The 21,747-nt window shown below is 48.0% G+C and overlaps 1 protein-coding gene across 2 annotated transcripts in view; it reads left to right on the plus strand.

Annotated features, from left to right (window-relative positions):
- The window catches only part of LOC146839444 (NXPE family member 3-like), a 100,732-nt gene that overhangs the window by 18,710 nt on the left and 60,275 nt on the right, over nucleotides 1-21,747 (plus strand). The window lies entirely within an intron of this gene.

Below are 21,747 nucleotides of genomic sequence, written 5' to 3' on the forward strand. Positions count from 1 at the left end.
TTCTGTTTTGTTAATGGGGTGTTTATATTTATGACCCTAGTGACATGCTCTCAAGATATCGATTACTCAATATTTTTTTTATTTTATCAATCTACTTGCATGTTCACTGTGATATTTAAACGCACTGTTTTACATCTTTCTGTTTTACAGTTTGCAGGTTTTCAAAAATTCAATTTCTCAATCTTTCTCTATTTTTCAATTTGTTGCATGGAAAGTTACCTTTGCATAGTTTGCATAGTTGACATTTACATGCGTGCAGTATTCTCTGTAGGGATTGCACATATTGATTTGTTTTCTCGATTATATCAATGTAAATGCATGCGTGCATTGTTCCTGGTAGGGAATGTGCACCTCAATTCATTTTTCAAGTGCATGCATTCCAGTTGTATTTTCTAGCGGGAATTACATTGTGTTGTACTTACTACTGTACACACGTCTTCAAATGTTCACTCTTAATAGGTCAATTTTTCAATGTTTTTCAATTTGTGACCTTTGTGAGGTTGTCAATTTGTGTTGCTACCTCTTAACATTTCAATGTTTTCAATGTTTGATTTTTTCAAGTTGTCGATTTGGGGTTTATCCCTCTCAATTTTCAATGTGTAGCCTTTTACGAGGTCGTCTTTATTATAATGCTGTTTTACAGGGTGGTATGATGAATCTTTTGTTGTTTATTCCTCTGCCTCTCTGTTTGCTATTTCCATTTACTCTATGCCTATCTTCTTTCATACTTTTCCTGCTAGTGGGTGTGTGTGGAGTAGTTTTTGGATGTATCTTTCTATTCTCTTTTTCGTTGTTTTATGGAGAAGGGAAAAAGAGTACTTATTTGTATTCCTATCTTTAGGTGGTTTCCTCCCAGTCTTTCTATCTTCCTGTTTCTTTTTATGTATTCGTTGGAGAAGGGAAGAAGAGTAACTATTTAGGTGTTTGTACCTTTCTTATTTGTGTTCGTACCTTTCGGTTTTACTTCTCAAGTCTTATGGTTTTATTTTATGTATTTTGCATTTCATTGTGTTCCCAGAGAAATACCTCAACCAGTCTGGACTCCATTACTACATTTTATTGGCGACGAGGATGGGATGTAGTAATGGAGTCCAGACTGGTTGAGGTATTTCAAGAGGATTTATTGTAAGTTGTTAAGTAGCCTGGAATAAGCCCCACCAGGAGCAGCCAACAGGCAGCTCAGCCCCATCATAACTGTGGCTTATCTTCAACCAGCACCCAACATTCCGTAGTGCATCACAGTGCAGAAGCATTCCACTAGAAAGACATTGAGTGGGTAAAGGCAAACATAGGAATATGCAATAGACAGAATACAACAGATTATAAAGAGGTATGCACATGTTTCATGCCAATACCATTCAGAAACTCGCTCACTTCCAAATATGTTAATTTGGTCCCATTGTCAGGTACCAACTCAGCTAGAATGCCCCACTCCTTAAAACGTTACCCATCAATGCTATTTTGGACCTGGTGGTAACATTCCTCGTAAATACCACTTCAACCCACCTTAACCCCACCTCCACTATGATAGCAGCACACCTTTCCTGTTCAGGTAAATAAGCAAAAGGGGTAATAAAACCTAAGCACACTTTCTCCCAAACCAAACTGGCATCACGCGTGCTTTGCCCATCATTAATGGCTCCTAAACCTACTTTTAATCGTTTCTCAGAATTTCTACAAATCTCACATTCCTCAACCCACTTTTTTACCTGCCCATTTAATGCTGGCCACCAAAACGTGTCTTTCAATCTCCTAAGAGTCAATGTCTGTCCCAAATATCCTTCATGTGGCACGTGGGTCAACTTAGATCTTAGTCCAAACGGCGGTACAAGCCTATCACCCCTCATCACCACATTATCTCCAAACAAGGACAACTCAACAATTACTTAGCAAAATGTAGATTTGTCACAGCCTTGGTGGGCTGAAAATCTGAATTTTATTAAGGACAAGGAGGCTATTATTATGCAATAATCCTTTATTGACGCCACTCAGTAGCATCTTAAAAGCTTCTAGAACTTTATATCATTCCAAACATATTATTACTGGACACATACTCTTTTCTTTCTTTTCCTCCAGGACAATATTGCTCAGGAAACTGACCACTCGACCTTTCTCTCCCACAACTGCACCTTTCCTAATCAACTCCTGAATCTCTAATCTATCAACTTTATTTGATCTCTCGGAAAGGCAAGGCTTTTTGGCATGCAATCTTGACCTGGACTTGGAAGTTTGGAATGTTATAAATCTTGAAGTTCTAAAAGCTTTTAAGATGCTGCTGAGTGGTGGCAATAAAGGATTATTGCATAATATTGGCTTCTGGGTCTTGACATAAAATGGTCTCACACTAACACATACTCTCATGCCTGACTCTACCTTTTATCAAAGTAACCACTACCTTCAGAGTATTGTCCTCATCTATCCCTACCATCCAATCCTCTTTGGAAACCATGCCCTCAAGGCCTTCTGTTGCTTACATCCCATCCTCGTCACCAAAAATATGTAGTAAATAACTGCAGGATACACGGAGATCTGGATGGACGATAACGTTAATTCAGCAGCAAACCCCTGTGATACCCAAGACCAGGCACCACACGACACCTTCCACTAAAACATTTTAAAAACAACCTTAGTGGAACACACTGGTGGCACTTTAATACATAGCTAACATTTCATTCCTAAGTATACAACAGCATAATAGGAGGTTCCATTGACAGAATGGAACGCTGACAATACAAGCCCACAACACCGCTGTGCATTTTGAGATAAGTGCTTACTTCTTTAGGTTTAGATATCAAAGAGTAACAAATACTGGATTTCACCGCTTTTTCCAGTTTTTTACTGGCAGCAGCACACAAATACAGGCAAGTAGAAAGAAGTTCAAGTGGTGCCCGAGCTGAGGGTGAATTTCCAGAAGGCAAGGGAGACGACATGACAGATGGCAGGTGGGTTTTCAGATTCAGTGCACTCGACCCAGAACCAGCTACCTAACAGAAGTCCAAATAGAGGATTTAGGGACTTCGAAAGCAGACAAATAGAAATTAAATTTTGTACTGCTTCATAAGCTGATGGTGATAATGTGATGGACGTTGTTACCTTTGTTGATGGAAGATGATTGTCATTCGGGAGCTTGAGCTGTATACAAATAAAAGCCAGAGCTTGAGTTCTGGGGAGCTCACACAAGCAATTCAAGTCCAGAGGTGAAAACCATTCACTCCCCCATCAGCCTGCTGGTGCTTGGGATGGCAGTGAGGCAATTTCAGGGTGCATTCCTGGCCTGAGGAATGGTCCAGGCTGGCGAGGCCTTGGGTGACATCCAGACACTATTCACAAAAGGCACTGAAGGTCCTTGAGGCACCAGTGATGAAAAGTAGCCCAGCTGAAGGAGATGCCTCGAGTGAAGTGCAGGCCCCTGTAGATGGTAGAGTTCAGGAATATAGCGTTATGTGGTGGGAGGAATGCATTCTTCTTTGAGATTGTCTGAGATGGGCTGTTTCAGTGCAAGTAGTGAAGTACTGGTGAGTTAGGTGCCACAAGGATGGCTAACAGTGGAGGTTATGTGATGATGTTATTATGCTAGGGTGTTATTTAACGGATAGGTGTGAACTATAGCTCTCCTACAATGAGAGGCATAGATTCCATTTGATTTCCTTGCTTCCAGTTGAGTCTTTTCCAAGCTATATAAAACTGCAAAAATATATAAATAGAAATTACAACTCAGGCCTTCAGAACAACTAATGTAAGGCAAACCGCATTGGAATTACCACATCGAGCCTTAACAATACCACTGGATTAGATAATTCCTGCATGTGCTATTACAACATTATTGCATTTTGCTCATGCTATAGGAAATAACTGCAGGAATCTGGGCATGCGCACTGACTTCTGCATAATTTCTCCTCATTCCCATTCCAATTTCCTCATAATCATTTTGCTAAGTTTTACCTAATGAAACGAGAGATTAAATTGTCTTTTAGGTGAGAAATCACTGTCTTGGGAAATCCCACTCTAGAAAGGATCCCTAGGAGCGCCCTAACTTGTGCAGTCGTGCTCCTCAAACGTGACGCATTTGGACATCTGATAGCGTGATCCACCACAAACAAGAAGTTCTTGTTGCCTGATGATGACAAGGGGGTTTTGAAGGGACCGACGGTGTCCATTTCCAAATGCTCAAACAGGACACCTACAACAGACAGAGGCACTAACCTCATAAATTACCACTCATTTGGAAAGTGGGACAGGTTTTAAAGAACCCCTCTGTGACTCTGCACATCCCTGTCCAATAGAACAGAGGGTTCAACCTATCCTGGGTTTTCTACAGCCCATTTGTCCTGCCAAGGATACTTCAAGTGACAGTGACAAAAGGAAGATCCTGTGCACCAGTGGAACCACTAACCTCTTGCTAGCACCTGGCTCAAAATTTGTGTGCTCACTATACAGCAACCCATGTTCCCAGCCAACATCTTTCCAGTCCACTCCTTTGTAGCCCTGTTCCTGGGCTTCCTTCCAAAGTTCATCAAGCATACGACACTCAACTTGTATTTTGTGGAATTCCTCCCAGGTAATTCTTCCATCAGCTAACAGCCCCTTCAGCTCAGACAGTGACTCCAACTACAGATCTGCTTCACGTATGTCATTCGCCTCTCTATCTTGAGCAATGGCTAAAGATAAAACGGCCAGTGTCTTCCAGAGTCTGCTTTTATAGCAAGGTAATTAACTTTCTATGGTCTCGGCAAATCTGAAATGGTCCCGGTCTCCTTCTGAGACTGAAATGCAGACTACACTCAAGTTAACACCTCTGACGTTTTCCAAGCTATGGTTCTGGTAGTAAACTAGGGGTAATCAAATCAATGCCCAAGAGACATCCAGCACTTTGATTCTCCTACACCCCTACATCAACCCTGGCTGACTTGCCATGACTTTCCACCTCAACTTGGTTAATCGGATATTCCATGTCCCCTTCACTGTCTAATATTAAGGCTTTGCAGTTGGCATCGGGGAGAATCTCCTCTGGTTAGAGATACTTTCTCTCAAACATAATTCTATATGTCCCTGTATCTCTCAGGACAGGAACCTTCTTCCCATTGATACTAGCTTTTATTACAGATCCCATTGAATTTGGGGGTATGTCCTTCAAGGCATCTAGATCTCTTTCCCAAATGTCCACAGCCATCAATTTGAGTGCATTAGGCCCTCTTTGGTCACTTCACCCATAGCCAACACGCACACTATTATGGGTGTGTCATGTCCCGCTAGTTTCCCCGTTTCCTGGTGATTGGAGCGAGGAGTTCCCCAGGCAGGACGGGACTCCTCCCACGGAAGTCCGCATAGCTGGTTAGCCTTCTAGCTGTTGGAGAGTCAATCGTCATCCGCCGGCCGGCACTTCCGGCAAGATCCATATATGAAGACAGAAGACGCCCGCATCGGTGCTTCGTATTTTGCCACGGAGCTTCGCAGGCACGCAGGAGCGTACGCGAAGGCTCCACCAGCAACCGGACTCCCTGTCCGGACCGCGCAAGGGCGCCCAAAGTTCCTCAGATCCCGCGACTCGTGCACCTTGCACGGAGTCACACTTCCTTGTTTCCCCTGGTCAGCGCAGGAGCGCTTTCAGCCTTCCCTCGCGACTCGTGCGACGGCACAAAGTCGCGTTTGCTTTGCCCCCCTGGTCAGCGCAAGAGCGCTTTCAGCCTTCCCTTGCGACTCGTGCGACGGCACGAAGTAGCTTTTGCTTTGCCCCTCTGGACAGCGCAGGAGCGCTTTCAGCCTTCCCTCGCGACTCGTGCGGCGGCATGAAGTCGCGTTTGCATTGCCCCCCTGGTCAGCGCAGGAGCGCTTTCAGCCTTCCCTTGCGACTCGTGCGACGGCACGAAGTCGCGTTTGCTTTGCCCCTCTGGACAGCGCAGGAGCGCTTTCAGCCTTCCCTCGCGACTCGTGCGACGGCACGGAGTCGCGCTTGCCTTGCTCCTCACGCCGGAGCACAATCAATGTGTGCTGCACTTCCAGTCAACAAAAAGCCTTGCACCTCCCCAACATGTAAAGCAGTGCAGAGATTCGGAACCTTCTCCTCCTGCAGCGCCATCATAGACGCACTCCATTCCAGACGGTACCGACACACGATCCCGAGAACCATAGAGAGTGCCCCACAACGACAACCACCGTCTTGCCCTCACCCTTCCTTGGCAACCTCCCCCGGTCCCCTCTTTTAACCTGGTTAGTGGTATTCAATCCTTCCGGGTGGAAAAGGGTGCAGGAGGTGGTTGGAGAGTCAATCGTCATCCGCCGGCCGGCACTTCCGGCAAGATCCATATATGAAGACAGAAGACGCCCGCATCGGCTCCACCAGCAACCGGACTCCCTGTCCGGACCGCGCAAGGGCGCCCAAAGTTCCTCAGAGCCCGCGACTCGTGCACCTTGCACGGAGTCGCACTTCCTTGTTTCCCCTGGTCAGCGCAGGAGCGCTTACAGCCTTCCATCGCGACTCGTGCGACGGCACGAAGTCGCGTTTGCTTTGCCCCCCTGGTCAGCACAGGAGCGCTTTCAGCCTTCCCTCGTGACTCGTGCGAAGGCACGAAGTCGCGTTTGCTTTGCCCCCCTGGTCAGCGCAGGAGCACTTTCAGCCTTCCCTCGCGACTCGTGCGACGGCACGAAGTCGCGTTTGCTTTGCCCCTCTGGACAGCGCAGGAACGCTTTCAGCCTTCCCTCACGACTCGTGCGACGGCACAAAGTCGCGGTTGCTTTGCCTCCCTGGTCAGCGCAGGAGTGCTTTTAGCGTTCCCTCGCGACTCGTGCGACGGCACGAAGTCGCGCTTGCCTTGCCCCTCTGGACAGCGCAGGAGCGCTTTGAGCCTTCCCTCGCGACTCGTGCGACGGCACGGAGTCGCGCTTGCCTTGCCCCTCACGCTAGCGCCGGAGCGCAATCAACGTGTGCTGCACTTCCAATCAACAAAAAGCCTTGCACCTCCCCAACGTGTAAAGCAGTGCAGAGATTCGGAACCTTCTCCTCCTGCAGCGCCATCATAGACGCACTCCATTCAAGACGGTACCCACAGACGATCCCGAGAACCATAGAAAGTGCCCCACCACGACAACCACCGTCTTGCCCTCACCCTTCCTTGGCAACCTCCCCCGGTCCCCTCTTTTAACCTGGTTAGTGGTATTCAATCCTTCTGGGTGGAAAAGGGTGCAGGAGGTGGTTGTCCACGTCGTTCCCGTGGGATCTCTCCACAAGCAGAAGGTAAGACTTGTGGGGACCTGACAGAATACGAAGCCCACGTTACACATCCCACCCAGACGACATGGACAACCCCGATATCACCTTGCAGGACATAGCTGCCATGCTTGTTACTATTCAAGCTGAGAACCGTGACCTACGACACGACATAACCACCTTACAAGGGCGGGTGGACGCGGGAACCACAGGGCCTTGGGGTCCCTCACATATGTATCGACCCAGGCAAGAGGGAGTGTTGAGGCCTCCTTTGTTTAACCCGGGGGGTCCTTCGTCGGCTCCCACGATTGCTTCCCCACCCGTACAGGTGATAGCTCAGCCCGCGGTGCAGCTGGCGGCACCGGAACGCTTCTATGGCGACAGCGCAAAATACAGTATATTCCTTAATCAATGCCACCTGCATTTCATGGCCAGATCAACTGCCTTCCCAGATGACGCCTCCAAGGTTGCGTTTGTTCTCTCCTATCTAGGAGGCGACGCCGCTCAGTGGTCTATCCCGTTGGTGGAAAACGACGAACCCCTGCTATACAACTTTCCGGTGTTTAAGGAGACCATGCGACGTATGTTTGCCCGCCATACGTTCGTACAAGCCGCAGACAACGAGCTGCTCAATCTAAAGCAGGGCAACACGGATTTGTTGCACTACATTACTACTTTCACTCGGCTGGTGGTGGAAGCCCGTAGGCCGGAATCCAAACAAGTGTCAGTGTTCTATAGAGGTCTACGTGATGAGTTAAAAGACCTTCTTTCCCAAATGACAGACCCACCAAACGAGATAGGACCGTTTATTGATATGGTGGTCAGACAGTACTATCGCTTACAAGAACGAAGAACCGAAAAGAGCAAGGGAGGTGAAGTCAGAATCCCCGTATATAGAGACACGGTTAAACCCCGTGAGGCCCCCGAGCCCATGCAGATCGGAGGTGTCCGTGCCCCCTTAACCAAAGAAAAAAAGGAAAAAGGCGGAAGCAGAATCTTTGCCTGTATTGCGGCAAGAACGGTCATTTCGTTCGGGACTGCCCTGCAAAACCCCGCCAGTCGAGAGAGAGGAATCCTTACGTTCTCCCGATCACCCGAGGAGAAGGGTTGGGAAACGGTACCACCCAGTAGCAAACGGGGTCTGTCTACTGGGACTACTAGCCGAGAAAAAACAGACCTCTACCGTCTGTGCCGATCATCATCACATGGGCGTGCCTGTGTCCTTGCATTCTTCGACGGGATCGTTTTGGCACGTCATAGCCTTAATCGACTCGGGAGCAACCGGGAATTTCATCGACGCCCAGTACATGACCGGCCTGGGCATGCAGAAACAAACAAAAATAAAACCCGAAACCGTCAAGGCGGTGGACGGCACGGACTTGACCTCAGGACTAATCCGATATCAAACGGAAGACTTGAAAATGGTGCTGGAAAACCAGCACACGGAACCCATCGCCTTTGATATCATTGATGCCCCCCAGTTCAGGCTCATATTAGGCCTTCCCTGGCTGATACAACACAACCCCCTCATTAACTGGGCAACCGGAAAAACCGTGTTAGAATCCATCCACTGTATCCATTCCTGTTACCCCTCTATGGTGAAAACCTCCATGAGAACGGTCCAAGCCTGTACGCTGCCACAGGACGGGTTGGGTATGGTCGCACACGAGGCAGTACCCGAGGAATACAAGGACCTGGCTCAAGTATTCGATGAAAAAGGTGCCAACACACTTCCCCCGCATTGACACTTCGACTGCAGAATCAATATTATTCCTGGTTCCACGCTCCCATGCAGCCGTGTCTACTCCCTCACAGAGAAGGAAAATGAGCACCTCCGTACCTATCTCAACCAGTACCTACAGAACGGGTTTATTCGCCATTCCAAATCTCCCGTCTCTTCCCCCCTCTTCTTCGTGGCGAAGAAAGAAGGCGACCTACGCACGTGTATAGACTTTAGGGCGATAAACGCCATAACAATCAAGAACAGGTACCCTGTCAAGACTTCCAGAACCATAGCCAGCATTAGATCAGTGCCAGCAAAAACTCAACGGTCATTAAAGCGGGGCTCCAAATATCCATGTTGGCGAAGGCAGCATAGAGTCACCACGTTGTTCCTGCGGCGCTGTGTACAGAACCTGAAGAAGCGAGTATCCCAACATGGCCGCCGAAGGGGATTACAAACAGCGAGGAGTGAGCGCTCTAGTCTTCGAGAGCGCGCGAGCAGCTGTGGAGATGAAGCGCACAGCTGCTCAGGAATCTGCGCACTTCAACTGACCTCTTCACCGGAGTCACAGCGCGGCTCTGAGTGAAGTTCTTGTTCTGAGGGAATTCCTGTCAGCGCTTCTGTTTTGGTTGTTCTTATCGCATGCGCAACGTGGGATTCTGGCAAGTGACTTAATTGAAGAATTCGTAGTATGTATTTAGTTGGTGCCACTTCACGAAATTCTAGTTAATTATCTCTGGTACCAGAATTGGGGTCAGTACTCCTTCACAGTTCAGTCAGTTCAATAGGACAATATTAGTTTACTCATAGCTAGGTTTTTAAGTCATAGTGTCTACTTCAAAGTTTATTCCTTGAGTCGGGACTACTCCATTACAATTCCTTAAGAGTGTTGTCAGACCATTCTCCATTGTTCCTTCGATGGACTTTTGTGAGGATAAACAGAACATTGCCTGTCACCAATCACCTCCTGGGGCTTGTACAGATTGTATTGAGGGTAAGAGACTTCGTCTGTTATTTTCCAATTAATTCACAGCAATTGTCCAGAGTGTTCCTTGAGTTCTTTTTCAGAGGAAGTGGGCATAGGAATCAGTGTCGACTCCAGTGTTACTTGAAGCTTCTGACAGATTGAAGTGCCAACCTTTCACTCGAGTCGACATGGCTGAGGGATTTGATATGAACTCCTTGGCGGGAATCCTAGAAGGGTTACAGACCCAACTTACACGTTCCACAGAAGAGAATAGAGTCCTGAGGGATGAGGTAAAAAGGTCCCAACAAGAAACTCGTCACGTTCAACAGAAATTAGAGGAACTCTTAGCGGGAACAACTCCTTTACCTAGCTTCAACTCCTCTCAGAACTCTGGTGCAGAAGTGGCCACGCAAGTAATTCATTCAGTGGCACCTATTGTCCCCTTAGCCAACCCAGAACGCTTTAGCGGGGACCCCCATAAGGCCCAGATTTTCCTGACCCAATGTTCTCTACATTTCTTGTGCAGATCAGTAGTGTTCAAAGAGGATCAAGCCAAGGTCGCATTCATGTTGTCTTACTTGAGCGGCGACGCCGCAGCCTGGTCTATGCCGTTGGTCTCTCGAGACGACGCAGCTTTGTACGATTTCAATCGTTTTAAGAAGGAATTCCTACGAATATTCGACAGAAGAACGGCCAATCAAGCCACCGACAACGAACTCCTAGACCTTAAGCAAGGCAATCGAGAATTGGTAACATATATAGCTCAGTTCAACAAACTAATCGTCGAGACAGATTGGCCCGACAGTAAACGTGCGGCGATATTCTATCGTGGTCTCAAAGATGAAATAAAAGATGCATTGGCGCAGATCCCGAAACGTCCTCAGGAAATCTCAGAACTTATTGATTTAGTTCTTCAAATCGAGCATCGATTGTTTGAAAGAAGGTCAGAAAAGAAGCGAGACTACAAGTCGTTTGTGCCACGCCTGGACCGTATGAGACCCGAACCCTCAAAACCTGATACGGGTACCGGAGAGGAACCAATGCAAATAGGTTCCATCAGGGGCCCTCTCTCTCAAGAAGAAAAAGATAAAAGGCGAGCAAATCAGTTGTGTTTGTATTGTGGTACCTCGGGACATTTTGTGAGGGAGTGTCCGAAGAGAAACAAGAGTAACCAGGGGTTAAAAGATCGATCCCACCAGTAACACGAGTTGCCCTGGTGGGATGTTCCGAACAGTCAACTCATGAACCTCAGCAACTGATTAACACATTGCAGTCAGCGGCCCCCCATCTTACAGTATTTTTTACAGTCAAATTCGGAACCCAGAATTTGGAAGAAGTCTCAGTCATGATTGATTCGGGGGCCACTGGGAACTTCTGTGACCTGAAATATGCGCAAGAAATGGGCATAAGGGCGATCAAGAAGAAGAATCTCGAAGTCGTAAAGGCAGTTGACGGCTCCGATTTGACTTCAGGACCCATAGTAGAAGAAACAGAGACCTTAGAATTGGAAGGATTGCAGGGTCATCGAGAATTTATTAGATTTAACCTCATAGACGCACCCCAGTTCCAGCTGATTTTAGGGTTACCATGGTTGACCACGCATAACCCGATTATTGATTGGGAGAGGAGAACAGTCAAGATGAACTCGGAATTTTGTCAGAGGAATTGTTTTACTAAGAACTCAGAAGAGTGCGAGGGATCGCCGGCTACGGGGTTGGCCAAGTTGTCGCTCCACATCTGCACTGTTAGCGCAGTGGAAATACCAAAAGAATACCAAGATTTGGCGAGTGTGTTCGACAAAAGGAATGCTGAGAAATTACCACCACACAGAAGCTATGATTGCAAGATCGAATTGGAAGCCGGTGCCAACCTGCCCTGCAGTCGAGTTTACGCACTCACTGAAAAGGAGAACATCTACCTCAAAGAGTATTTGGAAGAGTTTACCAGGATGGGATTCATAAGGCCATCACAGTCTCCAGTTTCGTCTCCGCTTTTCTTCCGGCCAAAGAAGGATGGGACTCTCCGCACGTGTATCGATTACAGAGCCTTGAACCAAGTTACAGTGAAAAATCGGTACCCATTGCCACTAATCAATCAACTATTGGATCAAGTCAAAGGAGCAAAGATTTACACCAAGCTTGACCTGCGTGGAGCTTACCATTTGGTGAGAGTGGCCGAGGGTGATGAATGGAAAACAGCCTTTCGAACCAAGTATGGGTTGTTTGAGTATCAAGTGATGCCTTATGGGTTGAGCAATGCCCCAGCAGCATTTCAAAACTTCGTTAATGATGTTCTGAGAGAATTCTTGGACCGAGTGGCTGTCGTCTATATTGATGACATATTGATTTTTTCCGACAACATGGAAGATCATGTCAAGCATGTGCGAGCTATACTCCAGAAGCTTTTGGATAACCACTTGTACGTGAAATTGGAGAAGTGTTCTTTTCATGCCGAGAAGGTGGAGTTCTTGGGATTCATGTTGTCCGCAGCTGGGGTCGAGATGGATAATTCAAAGGTCCGTGCCATTCAGGAGTGGTCATCGCCAGGAAGTGTGAAGGAAATCCAAAGTTTTATTGGTTTTGCCAATTTTTACCGGAGGTTCATTCCTAATTTCTCGTCTAAGGTCACTCCCATCACTCACCTGCTAAAGAAGGGACAAAAATTTGTGTGGACTGCAACTGCAGAACAAGCCTTCCAGGACTTGAAGACGGCCTTCATTAGCGCCCCCATTCTAATGCACCCTGATCCGGAACAAGCCTTTTTCGTTGAAACTGATGCATCAGACTTCGCAACCGGAGGAATTTTGTCACAGAGGAACAAAACGACGGGACAACTGCATCCGGTGGCCTACCGGTCCAGGAAGCTGTCGGACACGGAGCGCAATTACTCCATCGCCGACAAGGAATTACTGGCTGTTCGAGAAGCATTCCAAGATTGGCGACACTACTTACTGGGGGCCAAGCATACTGTCACTGTGTTTACAGACCATCGCAACCTCCAATTCCTAAAGTCTGCTAAAACACTTTCGCCACGTCAATTGAGATGGTCCTTGTACTTCTCAGAATTTGACTTCGTGATCACGTACAAACCAGGTGCGAAAAACGGGAAGGCCGATGCTCTTTCGCGCATGAACCCAACTGCCGAAGAGAAACCTTCAGCCGAAGAACCCATAGTCCCATTGAAACAAATAATCGGAGCCATGCAAATGAAAGAATTCGATGAACAAATTCAGCAAGTCTGCTCAGAAGAGGATCTTCGTAAGTGGGCCGAGGCAGATGGTAAAAGAAACCTTGTCGAAGGACTCCCATATCATGAAGGCAAGCTATATCTTCCAACCAGAACACTCCAAGAAGAGGCTTTGAGAGGTTGTCACGATGATCGGATGGCAGGCCACAAAGGGGTCAAGAAGACCGAAGAACTGGTCCGGCGACACTTTTGGTGGCCAGATCTGGCAGCCCAAGTAAGACAATATGTTTCGACCTGTGAAATCTGCATCAAAGGGAAGCCCAGTCGTCAGGCCCCGCAAGGGTTATTGCAACCCTTACCTAACGCACCCTACCCCTGGCACACCGTGACTTTAGATTTAATAGTGGATCTGCCCTCTAGTCAAGGTAACACAGTGATTTTGGTGGTGGTGGACTCATTTTCCAAAATGGGACATTTCATTCCTTTCAAGACTGTACCCACAGCTTCGCAATTAGTACAGACATTCAACCAACACATCATTCGGGCACACGGAATTCCACAAGTAATCATTTCAGATAGGGGATCACAGTTCATGTCGAAATTTTGGAAGACCTTTATGCACAACTTAGGCATAGACGCACGTTATTCAACTAGTTATCACCCCGAGACAGACGGTCAGACCGAGAGGTTGAACCAGGAGCTAGAACAATATTTACGCCTCTATCTGTTAGAGCAGGATGTTGAATGGTCCGAATTACTGTGGACTGCAGAATTCGCATACAATAACGCAACTCATGATTCCACAGGGTTCACTCCATTTTACTTGAACACAGGCAGACATCCAGCTATCACACTGGGGAAACAGATTGGGGAGGTCCCTGCCGTGGCTAGAGTAATGGAAGAGTTACAGAGCTCTTACAAAAGAGCTTTGAGCAATTTAATCAAGGCCAAACAATCCTATAAAAAGCAGGCAGACAAAAAGAGAAGACAAGGCCCACAGTTTAAAAAAGGTGACCAGGTGTGGCTATCCACAAGGCATTTGAGATTAAAGGGTAATCGGAAGTTTCAGCCTAGATTCATAGGGCCATTTAAAATTCAGAAGATCATAAATCCTGTAGTGGCGAAGTTACAATTACCAAAGTCATTGAAAATTCATCCGACCTTCCATGTTTCCCTTCTGAAGAAAAGTCCAGACAAGGTCAGGTTAAAAAACTCTCCACCCGCCATAGTGGTAGAATCGAGCGAAGAATACGAAGTCAGCAGAATCTTAGATTCCAAGGTGGCGAGAAACAAACTGTATTACTTGATAGAGTGGAAGGGGTACGGACCTGAGGAAAGGTCGTGGGAACCAGCAGTCCATGTAAATGCCCCACGACTAGTTGAAGCCTTTCATCAGGCACACCCCAACAAGCCCGCTGTGGAAGGGACATTCTTGAAAGGGGGTACTGTCAAGACTTCCAGAACCATAGCCAGCATTAGATCAGTGCCAGCAAAAACTCAACGGTCATTAAAGCGGGGCTCCAAATATCCATGTTGGCGAAGGCAGCATAGAGTCACCACGTTGTTCCTGCGGCGCTGTGTACAGAACCTGAAGAAGCGAGTATCCCAACATGGCCGCCGAAGGGGATTACAAACAGCGAGGAGTGAGCGCTCTAGTCTTCGAGAGCGCGCGAGCAGCTGTGGAGATGAAGCGCACAGCTGCTCAGGAATCTGCGCACTTCAACTGACCTCTTCACCGGAGTCACAGCGCGGCTCTGAGTGAAGTTCTTGTTCTGAGGGAATTCCTGTCAGCGCTTCTGTTTTGGTTGTTCTTATCGCATGCGCAACGTGGGATTCTGGCAAGTGACTTAATTGAAGAATTCGTAGTATGTATTTAGTTGGTGCCACTTCACGAAATTCTAGTTAATTATCTCTGGTACCAGAATTGGGGTCAGTACTCCTTCACAGTTCAGTCAGTTCAATAGGACAATATTAGTTTACTCATAGCTAGGTTTTTAAGTCATAGTGTCTACTTCAAAGTTTATTCCTTGAGTCGGGACTACTCCATTACAATTCCTTAAGAGTGTTGTCAGACCATTCTCCATTGTTCCTTCGATGGACTTTTGTGAGGATAAACAGAACATTGCCTGTCACCAATCACCTCCTGGGGCTTGTACAGATTGTATTGAGGGTAAGAGACTTCATCTGTTATTTTCCAATTAATTCACAGCAATTGTCCAGAGTGTTCCTTGAGTTCTTTTTCAGAGGAAGTGGGCATAGGAATCAGTGTCGACTCCAGTGTTACTTGAAGCTTCTGACATACCCTCTGCCATTGATACCCGATCTACTGGATCAAGTGAAAAATGCTGCCATCTATACAAAACTGGACTTGCGTGGGGCCTATCATCTTGTCAGAGTCCGTGAGGGGGATGAGTGGAAAACCACCTTCAGAACGCGGTATGGGTTGTTCGAGTATCGTGTCATACCGTTCGGGCTCTGCAACGCCCCAGCCGCCTTTCAATATTTTATCGATGAGGTATTGAGGGAATACATCGACCGGTTCTGCACCGTGTATATCGATGATATACTAATCTACTCCGCAAGCATGAAGGAGCATATCCAACATGTGCGAGCTACACTCCAGCAATTACAGCAACATGGGCTGTATGTGAAGCTAGAGAAAAGTGTGTTCCACACCACGACAGTGGAGTTCCTGGGGCACATCTTAACGCCAGGAGGCGTCAAAATGGACTCCAAAAAAGTTGATGCCATATTACAATGGCCGTCGCCGAGCTCCATGAAATAAGTCCAAAGGTTCTTTGGGTTCGCAAACTACTACCGCTGCTTCATTGCGGGTTTTTCCCGGATTGTCACCCCCATCACATGCTTATTACGTAAAGGGGCACGCTTCCTATGGAACGCCACGGCAGAGCAGGCGTTTCGAGAACTAAAGACCAGGTTTACCTCGGCTCCGGTATTACGGCACCCCGACCCTACTCGTCCCTTCATAGTAGAGGCTGACACCTCACAAAGCGCGCTAGGGGGAGTATTGTCACAAAGAGACAGTGAAACCGATTTACTCCACCCGGTGGCCTACTACTCCAGGAAACTACATCCAGCAGAATGCAACTACTCCGTCGGGGATAGAGACTCCTGGCCATCAAAACGGCATTCGAAGAATGGCGGCATTACCTAAAAGACGCTAAACACATGGTGACCATCTTCACCGATCACAGAAACGTACGGTTCCTCCGTTCAGCCAGAGCCCTAACGGCGAGACAGCTACGATGGACACTATTCTTCAACGAGTATGATTTCCAGATCATCTACCGACCCGGAAGGGAGAACACCAAAGCCGACGCCTTATCTAGTTTGGAAGAAACCGAAGACCAAGCACACGACACGGAACCAGTACCCGTTATCCCACTCCAATGCTTCCAGGGGGCGGTGACCTCCTCCACCTTCCTATCGCAACTGCACCATGATCTGGAACAAAAGAACCCGCAGGACTGAATAGGAGACACCCAAGGCCTTACAGAACAAGGCGGATTCCTGTTCAAAGAGGGGCGTTATTACTTACCGTTACCTAATCACCAGCAACAAGTACTGTTTATGTGCCATGACCACCCCCTGTCTGGTCACCCGGGGTACCAGAAAACCAAGGACCTATTGCAAAGGTGATTCTGGTGGCCTACCCTGAATCCTGACACACAAGCCTACGTATCACGCTGCACTGTCTGCGCTCAAGGGAAGACACCTTCCCAAACCGTAGTAGGGCTACTGCATCCCATTCCTGTTCCCCCATGCCCATGGCACACCATCTCGATGGACTTCGTAGTGGAACTCCACAAAACCACAACGCGATACACCACCATCCTTACGATCGTGGATCATCTCACGAAAATGGCGCATTTTGTGCCACTAAAACAACTACCCTCAGCTGCGGAATTGGCTAGTATCTTTATGCAGAATGTGGTACGGCTACATGGAATCCCTTCAGTGCTAATAACAGACAGAGGAACTCAATTCGTGTCCAGGTTCTGGACGGAGGTCTGCACTCTTTTGAACATGGAAGCACGCTTGTCATCCTCCTACCATCCCCAAACCGACGGGCAGGCAGAGAAAACGAATCGTACCATGGAACAATATCTCCGCTGCTTGCTGCTTTCCATTGAAAAAGAATGGTCCGCAGTATTATGGATAGTGGAATATGCCTATAACAACAACAAACACGCAGCCACTGGGGTATCACCGTTTTATTGTCTCCAAGGCCTACATCCTAGAACGACTCCCTGGGAGGAGTCCCAGGCCTGTGGTATACCCACCATACAGGAATATCATGCCTTGCTCCGCACCATATGGCAGCAAGCCCGTTTTGAGCTAGCCAAAGCCAAAGAACTGTACAAACAAAACACAGACAAACATAGACAAACCGAACCTGCATACGTGGAAGGGGATAAGGTATGGGTGTCCATTAAGAACCTCAACACACATGGGCCCAAGAAACTATTGCCACGATACATAGGTCCCTATCCCTTGGCTCAAGTCATTAACAGGGTGTCCATGAAGCTTACGCTGCCTGCACACATGAAGATCCACCCTGTCTTTCACGTCTCTCTCTTACGTCCGGCTCATCCTGACGGCGTAACAGCTGAGCCTCCTCCTCCTATTCCAGTGGATGACCACGTGGAATACGAGGTTCGAGCCATCCTTGATTCCCGCAGAACAAGGGGTAAACTCTTTTACCTAGTGGACTGGAAGGGGTACGGCCCAGAAGAACGATCCTGGGAGCTTCTGTCCCATGTCCGTAATGCGCCTGCCTTAGTTCGCGCTTTTCATGCCCGGCAACCTCAGAAACCCCGTCCTGTGACCCCTATTTGACCAACGGGTTGGTCTGTTTTGAGGGTGGGTGCTGTCATGTCCCGCTAGTTTCCCTGTTTCCTGGTGATTGGAGCGAGGAGTTCCCCAGGCAAAACGGGACTCCTCCCACGGAAGACCGCATAGCTGGTTAGCCTTCTAGCTGTTGGAGAGTCAATCGTCATCCGCCGGCCGGCACTTCCGGCAAGATCCATATATGAAGACAGAAGACGCCCGCATCGGTGCTTCGTATTTTGCCACGGAGCTTCGCAGGCACGCAGGAGCGTACGCGAAGGCTCCACCAGCAACCGGACTCCCTGTCCGGACCGCGCAAGGGCGCCCAAAGTTCCTCAGAGCCCACGACTCGTGCACCTTGCACGGAGTCACACTTCCTTGTTTCCCCTGGTCAGCGCAGGAGCGCTTTCAGCCTTCCCTCGCGACTCGTGCGACGGCACGAAGTCGCGTTTGCTTTGCCCCCCTGGTCAGCGCAAGAGCGCTTTCAGCCTTCCCTTGCGACTCGTGCGACGGCACGAAGTAGCGTTTGCTTTGCCCCTCTGGACAGCGCAGGAGCGCTTTCAGCCTTCCCTCGCGACTCGTGCGACGGCATGAAGTCGCGTTTGCATTGCCCCCCTGGTCAGCGCAGGAGCGCTTTCAGCCTTCCCTCGCGACTCGTGCGACGGCACGAAGTCGCGTTTGCTTTGCCCCTCTGGACAGCGCAGGAGCGCTTTCAGCCTTCCCTCGCGACTCGTGCGACGGCACGGAGTCGCGCTTGCCTTGCTCCTCACGCCGGAGCACAATCAATGTGTGCTGCACTTCCAGTCAACAAAAAGCCTTGCACCTCCCCAACGTGTAAAGCAGTGCAGAGATTCGGAACCTTCTCCTCCTGCAGCGCCATCATAGACGCACTCCATTCCAGACGGTACCGACACACGATCCCGAGAACCATAGAGAGTGCCCCACAACGACAACCACCGTCTTGCCCTCACCCTTCCTTGGCAACCTCCCCCGGTCCCCTCTTTTAACCTGGTTAGTGGTATTCAATCCTTCTGGGTGGAAAAGGGTGCAGGAGATGGTTGTCCACGTCGTTCCCGTGGGATCTCTCCACAAGCAGAAGGTAAGACTTGTGGGGACCTGACAGAATACGAAGCCCACGTTACACATCCCACCCAGACGACATGGACAACCCCGATATCACCTTGCAGGACATAGCTGCCATGCTTGTTACTATTCAAGCTGAGAACCGTGACCTACGACACGACATAACCACCTTACAAGGGCGGGTGGACGCGGGAACCACAGGGCCTTGGGGTCCCTCACATATGTATCGACCCAGGCAAGAGGGAGTGTTGAGGCCTCCTTTGTTTAACCCGGGGGGTCCTTCGTCGGCTCCCACGATTGCTTCCCCACCCGTACAGGTGATAGCTCAGCCCGCGGTGCAGCTGGCGGCACCGGAACGCTTCTATGGCGACAGCGCAAAATACAGTATATTCCTTAATCAATGCCACCTGCATTTCATGGCCAGAGCAACTGCCTTCCCAGATGACGCCTCCAAGGTTGCGTTTGTTCTCTCCTATCTAGGAGGCGACGCCGCTCAGTGGTCTATCCCGTTGGTGGAAAACGACGAACCCCTGCTATACAACTTTCCGGTGTTTAAGGAGACCATGCGACGTATGTTTGCCCGCCATACGTTCGTACAAGCCGCAGACAACGAGCTGCTCAATCTAAAGCAGGGCAACACGGATTTGTTGCACTACATTACTACTTTCACTCGGCTGGTGGTGGAAGCCCGTAGGCCGGAATCCAAGCAGAAGGTAAGACTTGTGGGGACCTGACAGGGTGCCTCTCGTACAGGGTCTTTCACCTGGTAGTGAGAGCTTCTTTTGAAATGCCTCTCTTTGTAACACTTAAAACAAATAGTTACTTTGGGCCTGAAAGGATCTTCCTGTCCTCCAGATTGTAATGATTGGACGAAATAGTGTGTTTTAACTGTGTGATGCTTTTTAGTTAGATCACTTTCCTTGTCCACCTTTGCATGCGGATGTCTTCTTCCATCTCCTGAGACTAATGCTCTTTATTATTCTGCTCACAAATATATTCTCAAGAAGAAGAGCCTTTCTTCTGATTCTAATTGTAAACTTTATCAGGTTTTTCTTTTGATTCTATATTTGCTAATACCAACTGCTTTAGAAATTGCACGACCAACCCACAAAATTAGCTTAGAACTAGGGCGTTTCCTTTATAGAAATGAGTCTTTGCTTCGTTTTGCACATGATGCTTTTGATATACTAAATCTCTGTATTATTAATTGTACTACCTGGATTATATTAATGCGTGCTGTAACCCAGAGAAAATCAATTTTACTCGATTGATTAATTTGAAATGTAATTTTACTAATCTGCTAATAAACCTTCATGGTTTGCAATCTATTCCTCTCTGTTGTTAGTGAGGGGCAAAATCTGCTTCACTGTCAACGAAATGCTAACACATTTGTGACTTCAGCCTCAGTTCAAGACAAAACCCTTCCAGGTAGAAAGTAATAATGCAGGCCCCCCCCCCCCCCCCCAAAAAAAATCCAATTCTATAATAGATGTTGAATACAACTGCTTTTGAATCTAAATGTAAACAATTTATTTATGTGAGATTTGGATTCAAAAGCAATTGTATTCTGCATCTATCATGAAATTTGTTTTTTGGGGTCCTCCTACATTATAATTGTTTGCTTTTGAATTGCTGATGGTAGTGAGCAACTACTACTTGGGGTGCACTCTGCGCTGGACAGTATAGCCCTTTCCTTTGTCCTATCCCTTTGGGTACAGATAGCGGAGTATCAAGACTACGCCAAGATTAGTGAGGGGCAGAGACCATCCTTTACCTTATCTATCAGGGATACGCTTTATTCACCAGCCACACTGAACAGTGATCAGGAAAGAGACAAAGGCTCCTTCGCCTACAGGACCGTTCTCACTCTGAGCAGCAGAGACTGCAGCCCCACCCTTCACCCACACTGCCTTCCAAATGGCACCGCTCAGGAGGACTAATCAGCAACTTCTCTTAGTAAAAGGACCTAATAAAGTTTCTAAGGGAGTGCTATCTCCTATTTCCCCCCTTCAGTGTCTAGTTCTGCTCCCTCCCGCCTTAAGAATGTCTGTAATACACTAACATTGTCTGGGAAAAACAACCTCAGCCCCATCTTCTGCATAGGAACAGGTCAGGGGCTTCCAAACTGAAACCCGAAGGCTTCCATTACTCTGGTTCACTCATACTCACAATGCATGCTCCACGCAGATCACATACATACAGTGCATAAAAGCACAATTTTACACAACCAGGCAGCAGGCCTCCCCTTCAGTGACATAGATAAAAAGGTTTGGTCACAAATACTGATTCACAAAACATCTGCGCTGCCACCACCGATTTACATGCTAAAGCCACGACAGGGGAGGTTGTCGACTGTCTAAAAAACATGAGAGCACCCTTGGTGCACCTTTACACATCACTAGACATGTCCAAGACTTCGCTCATATCAGGGGCCAGACCTAGGGGTACACGCACACAATCATCTACTTCATGTACCTTTGCATGGTCTCAAACCAATACATCTGCCTCAGCCTTCTAGGACACATCACCTTCTTCAAGCGTTCCACCTGCTTGCCAAAGACCTAGATGTTTGGGAGTGAGTAGAGAACTGCAGATAATTGGGCCACTGAGGGTTAGTGTATGGCTATTTCCGTGCTCTCACTTAGCGTTCTCTCGCCAGGATACTGAATACAGGAGCGATTGGGTACAGTGCATGGTTTAAAATGTTTATTGCTACAAAGGTGTGTTATGGCA

This window comes from Triturus cristatus, chromosome 4_1 (assembly GCF_964204655.1).
Source record: "Triturus cristatus chromosome 4_1, aTriCri1.1, whole genome shotgun sequence".
NCBI lineage: Eukaryota > Metazoa > Chordata > Amphibia > Caudata > Salamandridae > Triturus > Triturus cristatus.